An 18,307-nucleotide genomic window follows, 5' to 3' on the forward strand; every position below is an offset into this window, starting at 1 on the left:
GTCAGATCAATCTGCATCAACGCACGCGTATTAAAGACCCAGGACAAACCCTGAGGCAATGTTATTAGGCCCCTCCCAATGCTCCACCTTGTACAGGTGCTAAGATTGCCAACTAAGCAAAAAATATGATGTGGCATGCTAGTTAAGAAGAAAGAGAGTAGTATGGTGACCCCAGGAAGAAACGGTGCTAAGCACGTACACCTAGGTGGAAGCACAATTCTGAGTGTACAACGAATTAAATGTACGAAGCTTAGCACCCAAAAGCTTAGCACCTTTGCATTGTGGACTTGAGTTGCTAAGGCATTTGATATAATTAGCACCTCATCTAAGCACCTTTGCATTGGGAGAGGTCTTATAGTACTACTCTGCGGCTACTGTTCGTGTAAGAGCATCTCCAATGGTTGTGAGATAGTTGTTGGTAGACTTTACCACATAGGATTTTTGATGATGTGTCATACAATAAATGAGGAAAGAGAGGAAGGTTGTATGTACATGAACCAACACCCATTGCACAAGCTCCAATGTAGAATGAGAGAGCACCCATTTATTATCTCGCATCCTATTGGGCAAACTAGATACATACAACCCATTGAAGTTGTTGTATGTTAAGGCATTGGTTAATGACATGACATATTTTACCAACAAACTAACATATAAACTATTGAAGATGCCCTAAAGGATCCCCCGAGTATTTGAGTGCAGACCATGTAAAAACTCGGATTTTGAGGAGGAGTAATCTGTCCAACAAGCAACTAGTACTACCAGTTTGTGGAGCTGTTGGTAGTATTGGTTTGGTTTTTCAATTATCAAAAGAAGAAGAAGAAAGAAGGTCGCAACTTGAAGGAGGACATGGATCCAGCCACGACCCGGAAGCGGACGTCTCCACGGACTCGAGCTCCGCCGTTGACTCGCCTCTGTCTCTGCCGCAGCTCGCGGCGACGGCCGCACCAATCTGGTTTGGGCCTGTGCCTCGCGGCCGCAAGTTGTCACTGTCGTCACGTTTTGCCTCGTCATCCGCAGCTGTACCAAGCCGACTTCACTTTCGCCTCCACACTACCGCATCGACCCGTGTGGACATTGTGCCAAGCGGGCCTCACCTTGCTCCGCATCAAGTCGCCTCGCCGGCCTCGTTTTTCTCACTCGTGGTCATCATCTCCGCATGCTGCAGCTGTGGGCGTGCCTTGGGCTGCCATCTGCGCCGCGCCACGCCTCCGCCTCATTGCACGGATTAGCAGCGTGCCGAGCCGCCGATTCCAGGCCGCCGGTCTCCTGAGCCGCCCCCATTTCAAGTTGCCGGCGTTCAACTACCATGACCGCTGAGCCGCCGTCTGCAAGCTCTCCTACGCCGAGTCGTCGCTGCCCCGTCGACCTGCCAACAAGCCGCCGTTGTCTCGTGTTAAGTCACCGCTCGGTTACGAGCCGCTGGGGCTGTATTGAATCGCTGGACTTCTGCGCTGGCCTGCCCGCCTTCGCTAGCGCGGCCCCTGTTTCGATGCCGTGGGCCGCCCTCAACGCCGTGGTTCACCCCGGGCCGGCCCGACGGCTGCTGCCGCCTAACCACGCCTCGGCGTCGCTCCGCTTCCTCTCAGCGGGTCCGCCTTCGGGCCGGCCGACCTCCACCGTCGCCGCCTCGGCTTCACCCTGAGTTGCCGGGAGGGCCGAGCTCTGAGCCGCCGTCGCTGGCTCGCCTCCGCCGCGTGTCGCAGCAGCAAGCCGCCAACTGCATTCAGCCACCGGACTCCGACTCCGAGTGGCCTCCGCTCCGACTCGCTCCGACTGTGCATCGCGCCGGCTCGACCGGGCTCCCGCGCGACCACCCCGACGGCCTCGCTTCCGCTGTCGCCCCTGCCGATTGATTTCGAGTTGCCTCCTCTGCCAGGGCCCGCCTCCGAGCCGTTCACCTCGGCGCCCGCAGTGTCACATCGAGCGCTGACCTTTCCGCCACTCGTCAAGCTGGCCTGTCGCAAGCCGCCCTCGAGTCATCTCCACCGTGGCCAGCGTTGAACTATTGCCACAACGAGCCAACCCTGCGCACAATATTCACAACGTCAAGCGAAGAACTCAAAGACAAGGAACAAATTCAGCCAGCAGCCTGGCGCACGTTGCAAGGCTATGGTACGTCTTCACCACAAGTCCTGAGGTCCAGCCTCGCAGGCGGCCAGTTGCGTGTGCACAAGAGCTGGTGGCACTACGTGAATCAAAGCACAGGGCATTGGTTTGCTAAAAAAGACTCACTCACCTCTGAGGATAAAAAAGGAAAGAAATGCTGGTGACTCATATATCTCAGTTAATTCCTACCCTACTTTCAAAAAAAAAGTTAATTCCTACCCTACTTTCAAAAAAAAAAGTTAATTCCTACCCTACTTTCAAAAAAAAAGTTAATTCCTACCCTGCGTACGGATCATCCGTCAACTGTACAGATCAGATGATATCCATCCAAGTTATTTTTCTTAACACATATTGTTTTTATCAAACAACAATTACTTGGCCTATGATATTTTTTTCGCAGGGCAATTATTCCTTACAAAAAGGTGTTGAAAAAGGGGTGTGAGCAAATATTATTTTTGCACTAGCGCTCGTTCTGCGCAAAGTTGTCACCCCCGCTACATCAACACAGGCAATTGACTTATTGTCCATGCCCATGGCCGACTCTCTCGTCTGCACCGGTTTACAACGCAGCGGCCGACTCTCCCCGTCCGCACCGGTTTACAACGCAGCGGCCGACTCTCCCCGTCCGCACCGGCTTACGACGCAGCGGCCGACTCTCCCCGTCCGCACTGGCTTACAACGTCGCGACTGACTCATCTGTCTGTTTCCGCAACTGATTCGTCTGTGATTGATTTCAGCATCACCGTGGTGATCGTTAACTCCGCGGCGGATATTTTCTGGCCTAACATATCAGGTGAAATCGATCCATTATATTTTTACATTATATGTTGCTTTCTTTAAAAGAGCAATTACTCTGATTTGCAAGTTTTCCAATGCAGGACAAATTGTCTACTGCAAAAATGGGTTATTATATCATTGCGCTATTGAAGGACTCATACCGGTTTATATCACGGTCAAATATGGAGAGTCTCAAGCCAACTCCTCGAGTAGTCTTAAGACTCGGGGGCTACAATGACATGACTCGGGAACTCCGGGTCATTGAAGGGAATGATAACCCGGTTCCGGAGGTCACCGCCATATTGATAAAAAATTAAAGGCCGTCACAAAATTGCCGGTTCAAAATAAAGATTTCGATTTAAAATCCGGCTCAAGAGACATCTCTCTCCCATAAAGTTTTGAAGCTCTCAAATCCGGTTCAAACATCCGGCTCAAGATGAATTTGTCTCTTACAAAACTTTGAAGCTCTCAATATCCGGTTTGAAATTCCGATTTAAAAAGAGTTCATCTCTCGCAAGTTTAAGTTTTCAGAAAAAATTACAGGGGCCAAAGAGAGTTTGTTGCATAGAACAACTCAAACATAGGCACTCGGCGAGCACAGCTCAGAAACATATCACTTGGGGGCTTCCGGCTTATTGAGCTAAGCTATGATTACCCTTTGAACCGGCTCATAGCCTCAGTTACAGGTCATTTGGGGGCTTCCTGTTCAAACATAGGTCGTATTCGAACCAAAGAGAACATAACTGTTGTAACCCTTTTGATCGGCGCAAAGTCAAACTCACTAGGGGGCTTCTTGATCGTATCTGAATCATAGCTTAACCCTTTTTGGGTTCGACTTGGATCGTATTCGAATCAGGGTCGTTAAAAACCTCTCAAGGTCATTTGGGGGCTTCCTGTTCAAACATAGGTCATATTCAAACCAAAGAGAATATAGCTACCGGTACCCTCTTGATCGGCGCAACGCCAAAGCCACTAGGGGCTACATGATTGTATTAGAATCCTAGCTTAACCCCTTTGGAATGGTTTACTGATCGTATTCGAATTAGAAACCTCGATTTTTATTTGGTTTAAGTTTTTGCAAACAATCTTTTTGGTTTTGAGACTTTTTGCTCATATCTGAAGCATATAAGTGTGGTTTCGTTTAAACCCGGCTTGGCTTTGGACGATAAGACGCCAGCATGTGACAATCACCATATATTTGGAAGTATTGGCTTCTAAGGCCTGGGTTATCACCCTTACTACATAGGTCATGTAAACCGGCAGTACAAATTAAATATCACAATGGTTATATGTGGGATATTATGATCCGCCCTGCGGTAAACCGCCAAGGGATCTTGTGATTTACTTATGTGCAGGATAAGACTACATTTGAGTGATTACCCGCCCTGGCTTTTAATGTTAAGTCGCCAGGGCATATGTTGTTTAAACTCTGTGTAGGATTTACAGAGTTATGACTTACATAAATGATTAAGTTTCAGCCCATTATCAAAGATTGAAATTGGTGTCTCAAAAGGGTTATCAATTCTTTATTTTCTCAAAGGCTGTAAACCGCCGGGTTATAAAAATTTCGGCCATCGGCCAAGAGCCGCCGGGTATTTAAACTCCGGATTTACTTGTCAACAGATAAGGTATTCAAAGTCTCTTTGGCGCAATGGCTATTATTTTATCGATGGATATGATTTATTCTACAATGGAAAGAATAGTCCCGAGTTGCTGCAGGCTTACACCCCGGCACTTGGGGGATACGTTATTCAGTTTGAGATTATATCAAATACGCAAGTCCCATGTCACTGCCAGCATGCACCATGGCACTTGGGGGCTAATGCAAAGACAATTTTACTGGCCTTATTGAAGACCCGACTCATCACATCATAATGAGCCGGCCCTTGGGGGCTACCAATTGCTCCTGTCAAAATTCAAGGTACACAAGCCTCAATCCATTATATTGAAAGATCCACTACTCAGTTGGTAGAGTACAAAGCTCTTAACCTTGTGGACGTGGGTTCAAGCCCTATGGTGGAGATTACATCATATGATGTTATTATCAATGAAGAATATGCAAAGTCCAAGCTCAGTAATATCTTACCGGGCCGGCCCTTGGGGGCTACACGTTGCTGCTCAAGTTTACATGATCATATTTACAAAGTTCCTGCTCATTATTGCATAAAGACCCGGCCCTTGGGGGCTACACTGGTTGAATTTTTTATGAGCATAAGGCAATTACAAGTTCCAGGTTGCTGCAAGTATGACAACCCGACACTTAGGGGCTACAGGTGATATGCATATAAGGGAGGAATAACTTCAAATTCTCAGTTTTGAGCAAATCAGGTATTATATTATTATCGGAGAAATCTGCAAAGTTTATGACCCGGCGTCATCATAAGATTAACCCGGCATCAGCAACAATTACATGACCCGGCATCATTTGTTTATAACCGGACAATTTTGGCAATCATAAATCGGCAAGATCTACATCTTTAAGCCGGCTGAATATCAGTTGAATATTTCAAGACCAATATTTTTGTCAAGTCAGAGCATTGAAGGCCGACTTAAATGGATTATTTCTTATAATATTTTTCTACAAGAGCCAATTTATTATGAAACTGGCCTATTGACCCGGACTTTCTAGAAGAAGGAAATGACAAGGACTTCAGGATGATCAGGTGCCGGCTTACAAGAATTTTTAACCCAGAGCACAAGCTGTCAAATTTGTTCTTGTGTTTATTTTGTAGGATAAGTTTAACATGGATAAATCCAAATTAAACTGGGGGCTAATGTCGGGGATATACCCCGCGGAATGACCCGGCCGGAAGTATGACCCGGCCGGACTTGGCGACTCAATGGTGACCAGCCCTGACTTGGCGACTCACGAAGTGACCCGCTCGGATCTCTCCACTCACTGATGACCCGGCTGGGCCTGGTGACTCATTGGTAACCCGGCAGGTGGGTCAAGAGGAACAAGAAGACCCGATGGCCCGACAGGCGGTTCATGGAAGACCGGCCTATGTTATGGTGGGCCGGCTTAAGAGGAAAGCATACGGAATATTCCCTTACAAAGGAAGCAAGACTAGGACTCCACTTGTAATAGAGTAATTCTAATCCTAATAGGACTAGTCATGTAAGCCGCCCCTTCAACATATATAAAGAGGGGCAGGGCACCCCAAGGGGGACAAGTTCCACAAGTTTGATAAGTTAGGGTTAGACAAACAAGTCTAGAGCTCTCGAGTTAGAGCACCCGTGTAATTGTGATCTTCATCATCAATATCAATGAAGCAGGATGTAGGCTTTTACCTCCACCATGAGGGGCCAAACCTGGGTAAAACATCGCGTCTCTCGTCCCGCTCAACCTCTCTCAAGCTACCACATAGATGCGTTGACCTCGTGACTAAAGTCCTAACACTAGGGATTGTGGATGGGGTATAAAGTACAGTGGTCTACCTCGAGATCATATGTATATGTATCTAACTTAACCATACGAACTAAACCCATCGGCTTATATTGGCACTGGGGGTACCTAGAGTTACATGTACGTCGGTTACATCTAGGGATAAACATCTCGATTATTCAAACGTGTCTTGAAGTGTGTGCCAAGTCTTCGAAGGATTTCATCTTGAGTATGCCGTGGGTCATGGTGAACATGGCCCTTTCTTTGGTTGTCAGCGGTCCTTGGCCCGACCCATGACTGCCATGCCGACGTGGTTAACACCCCTAGTCCAGGACACGGTCATCAAGGATGGAAGCATTTGGACCTAAACCTATATATATAGAGAAAGAGGGGGGATGTTGAATAATCTAATCCTTCCAGAGGGGTTGGGATATTAGAGGAATTTGTATGAAAAATTTCAACATAAGTAAGAAACATATGTCTGTAGTTTTTTACTCTAAGACCACGCCCAACCAGACACTTGGCCTGAGAGAAGGCGGCATCGTTTGACCACAACAGGATTCTATGACGCTTGTGTCAGGCTGCCGGTGTCACTCCATGACCTGCCTGTTCGACCATTTTTTCTGTTCAAACATACTAAATCAATGGGATGTGTCTAGGACACATCTAGATGTGTTCAAATTATTGCATATCTAATTGACTCAATCAAGCATAAAAAGCAAAGAAAATTGAAAAACAAAATACCTATATGAATCTCCGTGTAAGATCAATAACATAGGACTTAGATGTGTAATACCGATGTGCTTTAGCAAAACCGAAATCAATAATGTTGCTGAGGACATGACAATGATTGATCTTCTAAATCGTCACCAGGAAGCTTTACATGTCATCCAAATCACAAAAAAATTGTCCACTTTTGCCGGATTAAATAACCTATTTTTCCGAACGAGATTATATAATCTTCTTGACCTCGAAAGAAACGTTTTGAGTATAACATTGTACTCCTACCTAATTGTAAGCTGGATAACCTAATCTATATGACAAATTTGTCCTCTTGTTAGCTCAACAAGCAAAACTTTTTCTTCTCTCGCCACGAGGTGATTTTTGAAACAAAGAAAAACGCCACGAGCTGCACAAGCAAATAAACAACGAAACTGCTCGACGTACGACCTTTGGTCTCCGATTTCCATAGTGAAAAAAAAATGGAATTTTTATTTCACATCTAGATGTGAAATACTTACCTCACATCTAAGTCTAAAATAATTGGATCCATGTGATCGCTAGTTTTTTTTTCTGGGATCGCTAGTATTTTTAGATGAACTTTTGTTATCGCTAGTTTCTTTTACTAAATTTTGTGATCGCTAGTTATTCCATTGTTTTCATGCGTGTACAGCGTGTCGTTGTCTGCCTGAGTCTGGGCTACACTTTTTATTTCCGTCTGGGCTGGTCTTTGTCTGTGTTTGGGCCCAGTCTATGTAGAGAGATGTGCTTCTTTTGGTTTTTTTCCAGTGGGCTACCATGAGATTTGAATGGTAGGATGATCATGTTTTTTCTCATGTCTTTTTGTTCCTGTTTGCTACTCTCTACTCACTGCTACTCGCCTACTCCCATTCCCATTTTTAGCAGCAGTTTTGCTTTCTAGTTTGTAGATTGCATTTAAAGCATACTTTTCAACTTTCCAACTATGATTCCCATATTTTTTTTGTCAAAAAGCATGGTGTTGTGCGAGAGGCCCAGTGGCCCATCATGTGCAACTTTTCAACTTTTTCCCTTTTCTTTGACCTGTCTCATTTTAGTTTTTGTGCATAGAACATTTACGTGTTTTTTTAGTTTCTTTGTCCTGTTTTCCTTTCCATGTGGGTTCATTCCTGTGTAGTTTTTTTTGTCTCCAATTTTTTTCTTCAAAATCTTCCTTTAACCAGAGACAAAAGTTATCGAAGTTCAACCGAGACTATAGTTTATCTTTTGTTCCAGTTGCAACACCACTCTTAGATCACAACTAGGGTTTATAGTTTGTAGTTATTCCAGTTGCAAGTCCATCATCGGCTCACAATCGGTATCGTAATTTGTGTAGTCCTAGTTGCAAGTCTACCATCGATACGAAATTGGGCCCATAGTTTGTTTTTATCCCAATTGCAAGTTCATCCTCGACTCATAAGTGGGGCCCAACCTTTTTTTGTCCCAGTTCCAAGTCCAGCCACGACTCACAACTAGGATCCGAGCTTTTTTTGTCTCATTTGCATGTCCACCCTCGACTCGCAACTAGGGCACATCCTTTTCTATCCTAGTTACAAGTCCATCTTCGACTCGCAACTTGGGACCGACCTTTTTTGTCCCGGTAGCAAGTCCACCCTCAACCCACAACTAGGGTCAAATCTTTTTTTGGGTCCCAGTTGCAAGCCCATCCTCGACTCGCAACTGGGCCCGACCTTCTTTTTGTCCTAGCTGCAATCCCACCCTCGACTCGTAACCGGGACCTCAGCCTTTTTTCTCCCAGTTGCAACTCCACCCTCAAGTCGCGACTGAGGTTCCGACCTTTTTTATCTCAGTTACAAGTCAACCATCGACTTGCAACTAGGTCTGACCCTTTTTATACCAGTTCCAAGTCAACCCCCGACATGCAATTGTGACATGTGTAATCTTTTTTTATTTGTAGTTGCAAGTTAACCATCGACTCACTGCTAGATCCGACCATTTTTAACCAGTTGCAAGTTCACCATTGACATGCAACTAGCCAAGATTTTTGACACAATTGCAAGTCCACCATTGACCTTTATTTTATCTGAGTTTGAAATCCACAACCAACTTACAACCGATCCGAAACTTTATTTGTCCTAGTTGCAAGTCCAATATTAACATGCAACCGGGCTATTTGATTATTTTTTTTCTTTTTAGAAAGTCACAAACTTTGAAAAATGTTCAATGTCTTTTAGAAAAACTTGTTCATTTAAAAAAAATCCAAATGGCAACAATTGTTCGTATTTTCTAAATAATGTTTGGAATTAAGACATTCGGAAATACTAAAGAAAGTTACAAAATTTCACGTTTTTCAAAGAAAATTGGAATCAAAATTTTGTTCTAAATTCAAAATATGTACAACAAATCTTTCTTAAAAAAATGTTCACAATTTCCAGAAAATATTCAGAATTTTAGGATTTGTTCCCTTTTCCAGAAAAATATTCGGAGTTCCATAATTTAAAATTCTGGTCACATTTAAAAAAAATCGGATTTTTGAAGCACCTGCACACAAGCTAGCCTAGTCCCAATGGCTACAATCCCTGTCGTTCGTTCTCTCATACTTGCAAAGCTAGCCTCAAAACCAATCTCACAAGCAAGCACCTTAATTGATCTATAGTAGTGTGCATGCGTAGCTTTTTTTGTTTGAGCGGCTACGGCCAAACTTTTTTGAGTGTGTAGCTGTACGCAAGTTTGGTAGCTTTCTTGTGTATATACTGTTAAAAAATACAAAGAAAACAAGTGAAGAGGACCACAAACAGATGATGAACTCAACATAGTCGGACCCGAGAAAAAAAATACCACGAGCTGCACACGGAGCAATAAAGCATGGTTTTGCTTCGAACATTTCCCGACAAATTAATCTTATACTAAATCCATGAGAGGGAAAGAACGCCAGATTTATTTGGTGAGATATGAAAAATTGGCACGCTTCTATAGTGTATGTGGGCTGATGGAACACAACTACAAGGAGTGCGGATCCGGTGTGCATCTATACTACTATTAAAAGAACAAACTTAAGTTTTTTTAAACCCACACCATAAAGTGTACACAGGATAAACACAACCCTTAGATCAAATTAAGTTAAACACATCCCACCGTCTACATCATGTTAATAGTCTGTCAATCAGATCAACGACTCAGATGAAATGTTCTGCCAAGCGCCGTGGTCTGCCAATCCTATTAGCGCTTCGTGGCCCCTCGCGCAACACGCGGATCACCCACCGGCCCGCAACAGGGGAATCGATTCCACCCGCCTCCGCCTCCGCCTCCCTCCTCTCTCCTTGCTGCCGCTATAGGACGCCGCCGGGTCGCTATCATCCCTCGAGCAGCGTCGACAACGCGGGATGCAGCGGGCTCAACTTGCATCTGCGATGCCGGTGTTCCTCTCCTCGGTCGAGCGTCGGCGGCGGCGGCGGCGCGAGATGTAGCGGGCTGAACCTGCGTCGGCGGCGACGGCGACGGGTCTCCTCCATTCCCCTCCTCATGTTGCCCCTCTCCTTTTCCTTGCTTTCCTGCACCGGCGGAGAGGAAGACGCCCTCGGCTTCATGGCCTCCTCTCTAGGGCCAAGTGGTGGCTAGAGGACACTCCAGGAGGGCAGCCAAAAAAGAAGCCGAGAGAAAAGGGGAGGCAGAAGAAATCCGCCCGCACGCTCTCGCCGTCTCGCTCTACCTGATGGTGTTGTAAGGTCGGTCGGACAAGGGAACCCGGTTGCTGCCTAATGTCAAACGCCTTCTCCCTGAGAATTGAGATCATGCTCCCAGGTGCGGGGCGTGGTGACCTTACCTGTTACCGTGCTTGATTTTTCTGGTTCAGAACATGTGTGCTCAATCTAAGTGCTCAAATGTGAGGTTGCAAGTAGATGCTTGTTCTTTTTTTTCATATAAACTCTCGAAATGGATGAAAGCATAGTATTTCTGAGCTTTCTAAACTCTAGGAACCACTGAAAATTTTGGCATTGCAAGAGAAATATACTGCTGGGCAAGAGTTCATACATTACTTACTATTTGTCTCTGAATGACAGTACTCGCATTAGTTGATGCAGAATATGTCTATGGTTTACCAATGAGTTATAATGAGATTTCACTCTCTTGTAGGCTAAATCAACACCACTTGCTGGGATGGAACATGGAAAGCTATTGGCCGCTTGCAGTCTCACAATCTGTCAGACGCACAAGTGGAGTTTTGTTTGGCAATGCTTTTCTATTGAGCATATTAAGAGATCGTCATTTGTCTGTCTTTTTTATTAAGAAATGGCGAGTCATTTAGTAAGAGTTTGTAACTGGTTCAAGTACATGACTGTCAAGAAACGGTGCGTTTGACAACACATCTTCTATCAAGTTGCTGGGAATGTTGCCTGTACTCCGTGACAGTGCCACAACATTGGATTCATGCATTTGATGTCCTCTTGGATCCAGATTAGAATAAAACTAAATGTGTTCCTTTAAATTGCGTAGTTGCCTGATTTCATTTTTGCAAATAAAAAATGTGTTCCTTTAATTTGGTGTATGTATTTGTTTTCTGTAACCTATCATCATTTTCTTCTTTTTTTGCGCTGAAACAAAATGCATTCTTTCATATCAAAAATTGCAAGAGCACACGAGCTGTACACATATCCTTCCTTTTCGAATCTGCAGCCGCTTGCTTTGATTGTTATTTTTGGAAGGGTTTAGGCGAGTACGTCACAAAGGTAACACTGATCTGCTTCACACTTGTTATTTTCTTCTTCTTGGTAATTTGTAGTTCCTTTGACCTTCTAATTTTTATACCACTATTCTGCATTGCAACCTTTTCTTTAATAGGGAGACGTGCCAAATTTTCAGTCAATTATAGCGTGAATTGCATAACCTGCAACATTTGCCTATAGCCGATAGAATCTATGATCCCACCAGGGCTATCTCTATGAGCTAAACAATTATAGTACAAGACACACTCGAATTCAGAGTTTAGAGCCTCGTGAGCAATGTTGTAAGAGCTTATTGATGATCTGCTTGTTTCTCGCAAAATTGGGACGTGTTGGATGGTCCATGTGAGGCTATCTAAAAAAAATTCCTCTTAATTCTGTTTTGTTTGTATGATGGAATTTGATTAGATAAGAAGCCACATCTGGCGGCACCGTTCGTCTCATGGGGCCCCCATCTCGCTGCTCCCCTGTCTCATGGCGTCCAATAACCAAAGTGTTTTTTTTCAATTGGTATTATTTCTTTGCTGGTAATATTTATTATTGTAAATGGTGTGATCTGATGATGTATCCTGCATACAATTCAGTTAATTAAATGATGCAGCAGTCACTCCTGTACAATATGATCTGTAGTATACCCAGCTCTATGTGAGGGCAATGTGAACCAATGTAAAGCACTAGGTTCTTCCTAAATAGCACTTGACACTTTGTTGTGTATTTTGGACCTATGAAGAATTTAGCTCTGTAGATGCCATTGGTTTCTGGTATAGATGACATCCTTGATGCCACAGGTGGCTTTTCTTCGAAGATTGTATTCTTATTCAGTACTGTGTTGCAGTAAAGCCTTCTCATTTGTGTACAACTGTAACGAACCAAGTGCTCTTATTATTTGGGCGGTAATCTCATGCTGCTTAATGTGAGAGTGAAATGCCTGGCAAACTGCCTTGTGTCAGGTTCCAAGGAATATGCACAACGTTGATGATTCAACAAGAAAATAATGGTGTTTTCTTTGCATACAGTAGCATATTTGTACAGTAGACAACTTCAATGTTACAAGTACAAGGCATTTCATTCCATAGGCTTCGGAGTTCGGACCATCACTCACGGGAACACATGCAAAGTGTTAACATTTTCATTGCAGATCTTGATTAATTCTCCACATGACACAGATGCAGCCTGCGCACACAAAAAGGAAGGCAAAATTCAGATACAAAGAGTACTTTTCTTCTCTTACACTTCTATGCTTTGCAATCTTCAAGACCATTGCTCTCTGCTGGTCCATGTGAGGCTATCTGCTTTGTTTCTTCCTTTTGGGCGACCCCCTTGGCTTTGCTTAGTAATACATGTTGGTTGCAGTTCGATTTTGTGTGAATAAACACCTGCGATTGCAGGTTGTTGGCAGCTCGAGAACAAGGTTTAGGGTTTGATTTTAGGGATTAGAAGTTTAAGTTGGTATAATAGTATGCATACAAGTTCAGGTTTCAGAATAAACTTAATGCAAACCTGTTTTTTACTAAAGTCACACGTGCGTTGCACGTGCATAATTACTAGTGAGGAGAAGGATAAGAAGTATGGCGCTTGGCTCTATGCGGACGGCCTGAATAAGCCTCCTTCCCATGATAGCTTTAGCCGAGGGAGGAACCAGAAGCAGCCCGCTCCTCAACCCTCGCAGAACATCTCGCCAAGGGAGAAGGTGATTGATCCGAAGACCTTGGATGCGGCAACAAGCCCGTCTAAGGAGGGACGCATGAACATGCAAGTGGATCCTGCTGGTAGGAAAAGACTCGCATTGGAGGGTGATCAACCAGGGTCTAATAGCGTGGAAAACAACGGTTCTCGGGGTGTTTTGGCACTTACTCAAGGGAAGGGAGAGGATGAGACGGAGAACTCCTCTCCTTCCAGCAGCAGCAACAGCAAGAGAGCCCATGTCGACTCGAGCAATGTGTCTGGAGATAGATCGGCGACCTCCTTCGAAGGAACTGCCGGGGGGGGGGGGGGACTGCCGGACAGTTCGTGAGGGTTTGGCCCTCTCAGAGAAGCCAATTCCCCGGGGCTTGTGTTTTTGTCTGAGACAAGGCAGGCCTCTACAAAGATGGAGAGATTAAAATGGAGGTTACACTTGAGGGGTTTTGCGGGTGTTTCGAGTGATGGTCTCAGTGGAGGATTCACGCTCTATTGGGATGAGAAGCTTAACGTGACTATGTTGGATTCATGTGCACGGTACATTGATGTGCGAGTGGAGGACATGGCGAGTGAAAAGATTTGAAGGACAACCTTTGTATATGGCGAACCTCGGGTGGAGAACCGGCACCGCATGTGGAGTGCACTATCCCTGCTACGTGCGATCTCTTCTGAACCGTGGTTGGTTTGTGGCGACTTTAACGAGGCTATGTGGCGGCATGAGCACATGTCAAGGAACCAACGTTCTGAGAATCAAATGATGTTATTTCGTGATTGTTTGATGGCCTGTGAGCTATGGGACTTGGGCTTCTCGGGATTTCCTTTTACATATGATAATGGTCAGCCGGGTGACCGGTCCATTCGGGTCCGCCTTGACAGCGCATGTGCAGATGAGAATTGGAGGGAGCTCTTCCCGGCTGCGCAAGTGCTTCACCTGGCATCCTCATGGTCTGATCATAGTCCGCTCCTGGTGCAGTCACAATGGTGGAACCAAAGAGCGGTCGGGCGTCGCCCCGGTATGAGATTATGTGGGAACGACATCCCGCGCTAGCCGAAGTTGTGGGAAGGAACTGCGCTAGGAGCAATCCTGCCGGCGACCTTGCGGCGGTCCGAGAGGCCCTACATGAAATGATGAAGGGGCTCCGGGCATGGAGTAAGGAGCACTTTGGCCATGTGACACAAGAAATTGAGAAACTATGTGAGGAGTTGGCTGATCTACAGCTTAGGGATGCCGACCGTGCTAAGATCCGCCAGAAAATGTTTCAACTGAATGAACTTTTGTATCGTGAAGAGATGATGTGGCTTCAACGGTCACGGATTACGTGGCTGAAGGAGGGTGAACGCAACACTGCTTACTTGCATCGTAGGGCCGTTTGGCGCGCACGAAGGAACTATATTCAGAAGTTGCGACGGTCGGATGGTACTTGATGCGTGTCCCCTTCTAACATGGAACGAATGGCAACATCTTACTTCAAGGAAGTTTACACCAAGGATCCAACCTTAACTCCGGACAGTGTGCTTGAAAGAGTTCTGCCAAAGGTGTCTGAAGCTATGAACGACAGGCTGTGCGCCCCTTTTTCTGAGGAGGAGGTGTCGGATGCTCTTTTTGAAATAGGACCGTTGAAGGCCCCCGGAACGGATGGATTTCCAGCAAGGTTTTTCTAGCGTAACTGGTCAGAGTTAAAACCTCAAATTATTGCAGCGGTGTTAGAATTTTTTGTCTCTGGTATTTTGCATGAAGGTGTTAATGACACGGCGATCGTCCTTATCCCGAAAGTTCCTCACCCCAAGGAGCTCAAGGACTTTAGGCCGATCAGTCTTTGCAATGTTATTTATAAAATTGTGTCTAAATGCATGGTTAACCGGCTTAGGCCGCTGCTCTCAGAGTTGATATCGGAGAACCAAAGTGCTTTTATCCCGGGCCGGCTTATCTCAGATAATTCTATCATTGCCTTTGAGTGCATTCATCACATACAAACTCTGAAAGGAAACAGTAATGTTGCATGTGCGTACAAGCTTGACTTGTCGAAGGCCTATGATCGTGTTGATTGGGACTTCCTGGAGAAGGCGTTAAACAAATGGGGGTTCTCAAATCAATGGATTTCTTGGATTATGACATGCGTGAGATCAGTACGATATTCTGTCAAATTTAATGGGAAGCCGTTGGAGGTTTTTACACCATCAAGAAGACTTCGACAAGGTGACCCATTGTCTCCTTTCTTATTTCTCTTTGTTGCTGATGCTCTTTCTGCTCTCCTGTCAAAATCAGTGAATGAAGGAAACTTGAGAGGAGTGACCATCTGTCGTGGTGCAACGGTGATATCTCACCTTTTATTCACGGATGATACTTTGTTGTTTTTTGAAGCTTCTGGCCAGCAAGCGGACATTGTTAAAGGTTTGTTGAACACTTATTCCTCGGCGACGAGTCAACTTATTAATCCCGAGAAGTGTTCCATCCTTTTCTCTAGAAACTATAATGCGTCAGTGGTGGAGGAAATCAATAATATCTTGGAGGTGTAGCAACAAGTGTTTGAACCAAAATACCTCGGTTTGCCGGTACCTGAAGGTAGAGTGCATAAGGGCCAGTTTGAGACCCTTCAGGACAGGCTAAGGAAAAGGCTAATTGATTGGAGTGAACAATATGTTTCTGTTGGGAACAAGGAGATCCTCATTAAGGCCGTGGCACAAACAATCCCAACATACATTATGAGTGTGTTCTGACTTCCTGCTTCGGTGTGTGATGATCTTACAAAGATGATGAGGCAGTATTGGTGGGGGTGGAGAACGGGAAGAGGAAGATGGCATGGCTTAGCTGGGAGAAGATGATGCTTCCGAAGGCTATGGGAGGTATGGGATTTCATGATATGAGGGCCTTTAATCAAGCTTTGTTGGACAAGCAGGCTTGGCGTCTCCTGGACAGCCCAGACAGCTTGTGTGCTCGCTTGTTGAAGGTTAAATACTACCCAAGGGGGAATTTATTGGACACGGTATTCTCAGCTAGTTCTTCGGCGGTGTGGAAAGGTATTGTTCACGGACTTGATCTTGTGAAGAAAGGCATTATATGGCGAGTAGGTAATGGTACTCTCATTAAAACATGGAGAGATGCTTGGATCCCTAGAGGACATAATTTTTGGCCAGTAACTCCCAAGGGGAATTGTCGACAAGGATGACTTCTTGGATGAGCATGGTGCATGGAATGTGCAGTGGCTCAGGGCACACTTTTGGGACTTGGATGTGTGGGAGATTCTGAAGATTCGCACATCACCTAGGAATGAGCAGGACTTCATCGCGTGGTTCCCTCAAAAGAGTGGACAGTTTACTGTCCGAAGTGCTTACCATCTCGCAACAGAAGTTCAGCATTCGGTACACTTGAGTTCCTCTATTGGCAACCCCTCCAGACGGAGGCCTATCTGGCAGCGTATTTGGAGTTCCCAAGTTCCGTTGAAAATGAAGATTATGGCTTGGAAGGCTGTTTCGGGTGCCCTTGCTACAAATGAGTGCAAGAAATATAGGCACATCTCAATTAGAGATGGATGTCCGTTATGTGGGAGAGAGAAGGAGACGAGCTTCCATGCTCTAGTCTCATGTGATCATGCGAGCAGAATTTGGACACACATGAGGCTGGTATGGCATCTTCCTAGCAATGATGTCTTACAAGACACAGGACTGGACTGGTTGTTAAATGTTCTTGCGAACTGCGACGATCAAATGAGGGATTGCACAATCATGCTGATATGGTGAATTTGGTCTTTGCGCTCAGACCTCACTCATGACAAGGAGGCTCCCCCGTTGTTGACGACGTCAGACTACCTCCAGAGTTATATGAACTCCCTCAACCTATCCGGCGGATTTTCAACGGAAGAAATTCTTAAGGGGAAGATGCCGAGGGTGCAGGAGGCTCCACACGTGGTTCCCAGGCCGAGCACCCCTTTGTCTTGGGCGTGGCCGCCGGCTGAATTCGCTGCCCTCTCGGTGAACGGTGCTTTCATGCAGGAGGATGAGTCTGCTGCGGCGGGTATGATCCTTCGGCGTCAAGATGGGAGTGTAATCTTTGCAGCATACATGTGTATATTCAATTGCAACGACGCGTTGAAAGTGGAATTGCATGCGATCATGCAAGGCATGGCACTGGCCGTGTGATACGTCTCCAACATATCTATAATTTTTATTGCTCCATGCTATATTATCTACTGTTTTGGACATTTTTGGGCTTTATTGTCCACTTTTATATTATTTTTAGGACTAATCTATTAAACGGAGGCCCAGCCCAGAATTGATGTTTTTTGCCTATTTCAGGGTTTTGAAGAAAAGGAATATCAAACGGAGTCCAAACGGAATGAAACCTTCGGGAACGTGATTTTCTCACCGAACATTATCCAGGAGACTTGGACCCTACGTCAAGAAACAAAGGAGGAGGTCACGAGGTAGGGGCGCGCCTACCCTCCCCAGGCGCGCCCTCCACCCTCGTGGGCCCCCTATTGTTCCACCGACGTACTCCTTCCTCCTATATATACCTACGTACCCCCAAACAATCAGATACGAAGCCAAAACCCTAATTCCACCGCCGTAACTTTCTGTATCCACGAGATCCCATCTTGGGGCCTGTTCCGGAGCTCCACCGGAGGGGGTATCCATCACGGAGGGCTTCTACATCAACATCATAGCCCCTCCGATGAAGTGTGAGTAGTTCACCTCAGACCTACGGGTCCATAGTTATTAGCTAGATGGCTTCTTTTCTCTTTTTGGATCTCAATACAATGTTCTCCTCCTCTCTTGTGGAGATCTATTCGATGTAATCTTGTTTTTGCGGTGTGTTTGTTGAGACCGATGAATTGTGGGTTTATGATCAAGTCTATCTATGAACAATATTTGAATCTTCTCTGAATTCTTTTATGTATGATTGGTTATCTTTGCAGGTCTCTTCGAATTATTAGTTTGG

At 45.3% G+C, this 18,307-nt stretch overlaps 2 long non-coding RNA genes across 2 annotated transcripts; one reads left to right on the top strand and one right to left on the bottom strand.

The window, feature by feature from the left end:
* Window positions 1-464: 464 nt before the first annotated feature.
* On the bottom strand, window positions 465-6,065 carry LOC147964694 (uncharacterized). Its single transcript, XR_015607869.1, has 2 exons — window positions 2,102-6,065; window positions 465-2,027 (listed from the first exon to the last, which is right to left on the bottom strand). It is a non-coding gene; the product is annotated as an uncharacterized LOC147964694 (long non-coding RNA).
* A 4,042-nt stretch (window positions 6,066-10,107) lies between these two features.
* Window positions 10,108-11,408, top strand: LOC125517517 (uncharacterized). Its single transcript, XR_007287662.2, has 2 exons — window positions 10,108-10,771; window positions 11,105-11,408. It is a non-coding gene; the product is annotated as an uncharacterized LOC125517517 (long non-coding RNA).
* The last annotated feature ends 6,899 nt before the right edge of the window (window positions 11,409-18,307 follow it).

The sequence above is a fragment of the Triticum urartu genome, chromosome 6A, assembly GCF_056163025.1.
Source record: "Triticum urartu cultivar PI428250 chromosome 6A, HENAU_Tu73, whole genome shotgun sequence".
Lineage (NCBI taxonomy): Eukaryota > Viridiplantae > Streptophyta > Magnoliopsida > Poales > Poaceae > Triticum > Triticum urartu.